Genomic DNA, 2,258 nt, shown 5'->3' on the forward strand with positions numbered 1-2,258 from the left:
CCCACCCCATTCCGGTATATTGCCCAGGCTGGTCTTGAACTCCTGGCGTCAAGTGATCCTCCTCCTTCAGTCTCCCAAAGTGCTGGGATTACAGGCACGAGCCACTATACCAGAGTTGTTAGGGGAGCTTCTGAATTGGTCAGGGAAGTCAGAAAAATCTGTGTCTGAGGGGATTTGAAGGATTTTGAAGGAATTAGGGAAGGAGAAAATTTTCTAGACAGAAAACTGCATTATATAAAGACCTGGGGTGAAGTGGGGAGAGGAAATGGCCAGGTCATTGCGACTAGAAAAGTGAGGAGGAGCCAACCACGTGGGGCCTTATGAGTCACTTTTAGGATGTCTCCTAAGAGCACTGTCATTTCCTCAGCTGCAAGTGATGGGCTCAAATCTGCATTTTGAAATCACTGTGGTGGCAGTGTGGAGGAGAGATGGAAGTAAACAAAAATGGAGGGGCAGCCAGTCAGAAAAGTTTTACAATCACATGCAGATGGAGAGAAATGGATGATGGATTAGAGAGACTTGGGAAGTAAAATTGAACAGACTTAGGATACAGATGGAAAGGGTCTAGGGGTGAGGGGGAGGGAGGTGCCAAGACGGATTCCTAGGTTTCTGGTTAGATAACTGATGGGAGGTTTCTCCTTCAGTGCAGCAGGGAATATGGGATGTGTGGAGTGAGGGGAGGGAGGGAGAACAACTCAGTGTTGGACATGTTGCCATTGAGTCTCTGTGGACACGCAGGTGGAGATGTAGACTGAGCAGTTGGTCCTATGAATCTGGAGCTCAGGAGTAAGGACAAGGGTATAAAAATTTGTGAGCCATCTATGTATGGGGAAAAGTTATAGAGACAGAGGAGGGAAGTAGAAAGCCTTGGTCTAAGCTTTGAGGAATCCTCAGCCTTTATTGATGAGGAGAAGAGAGAATATTGAAGAAAAAGCCTGGGCAGAGATGACCAGAGAGAATGGAGGGAAACCAAGTGAAATGAATGTTCCAAGGAGGCAGTAGTCACTGCTTGGGGTGTCAAATGTTGCTTAGGGCCCTGGCAGATGAAGACTGAAAAATGGCTGTTGAATTTAGAGATTTGGAGGTTATTTATTTATTTATTTTTGAGTTGGAGTCTCACTCTGTCGCCCAGACTGGAGTGCATTGGCCGCTCCCAGCCACCGCAGCCTCGACCTGCTGGGCTCCGGTGATCCTTCCGCCTCAGCCTCCCAAGTAGTTGGAACTACAGGCGCACGCTACCACACCCGGTTAATTTTTGATTTATTGTAGAGATGAGGTCTAGAGTCTATTGAGACCTGGTTTATTGTTAGGGGGCTAGAAGGCTGACTGCAGGGCATGAGGAGTGGGAGAGAGATGAGGACGAGGAGACAGCTCTTCCAAGGAATTCTGCAGTGGTTGAGGAGAGAGACACTCAGTAGTTGGTGGGGTTGAATGAGGGTTTTGTTTCCATAGTAGAGGCTTGAACATATTTATATGCCAATGGAAAAAATCCAGTTGAGGGGGAAGGTTGAATGTTCGGGTGAGAGAAGGGGTGATCCATGGGGCAAGCTCCTGAGAAGGAGAAGACGGGATCTGGGCAGACAGAAGAAGACTTCTATGGCATAACGGGATGTAGCAGATACCAGAAGGTTTCTGCTTGGCTTTGGCTGAGCTGTGGCTGGTGGCTGATGCAGGCAGGAACCGTGGTTCATTCCTATTTTAAGTGTGCTGTATTTCCGTGTGTGGCTCCCGCTCTCCCCAGGTCTGGGCCTCCTGCCTGGCCAGTGTGCCACAGGGAATACCCACACAGGGCCTGGGCGGAGGCTGGGCATCTCCTGCTCTGGGCTTCACTCCCTGATGAGATTCTCAGGCCTTGTTTCCCCTCATTCATGAGGAGGAAGGTTCACAGAGCAGGCGTGGGAACCTGCTTGACCGCCAGGGCCTCCTCCAGCTGCGTCCCGTCTTCATTCCCTTCCAGACTGGACTGGCGGAATGCGGTGTCCATTCTTCGCCCTTGCTGTAAGAAAGGGCTTGGGTTACACCCTTCACGTCCAGTCTTTGATTGGCTCCCTTCTCATCAGTCCATCTCCCGCCCTCCACCCCCACCGGGAGCGCCCGAGCCACAAGCCCGGGGCGGTCCGAACCCGGAAGCTGGGCCCGGGGTGGGCCTCCCGGGCGCGGTCTCCAGGGGGTGGGCCCCGCGTCCCCAGTCCTCCTCGGGGAGGGGGGCTCTCTCCACGGGTCTGCCCCCCCGACGCCCAGCTCCTTCCCCGGGGAAG

Source organism: Carlito syrichta, unplaced genomic scaffold (genome assembly GCF_000164805.1).
Source record: "Carlito syrichta isolate Samal-C Ts95f unplaced genomic scaffold, Tarsius_syrichta-2.0.1 Scaffold297468, whole genome shotgun sequence".
In the NCBI taxonomy this organism is placed as follows: Eukaryota; Metazoa; Chordata; class Mammalia; order Primates; family Tarsiidae; genus Carlito; species Carlito syrichta.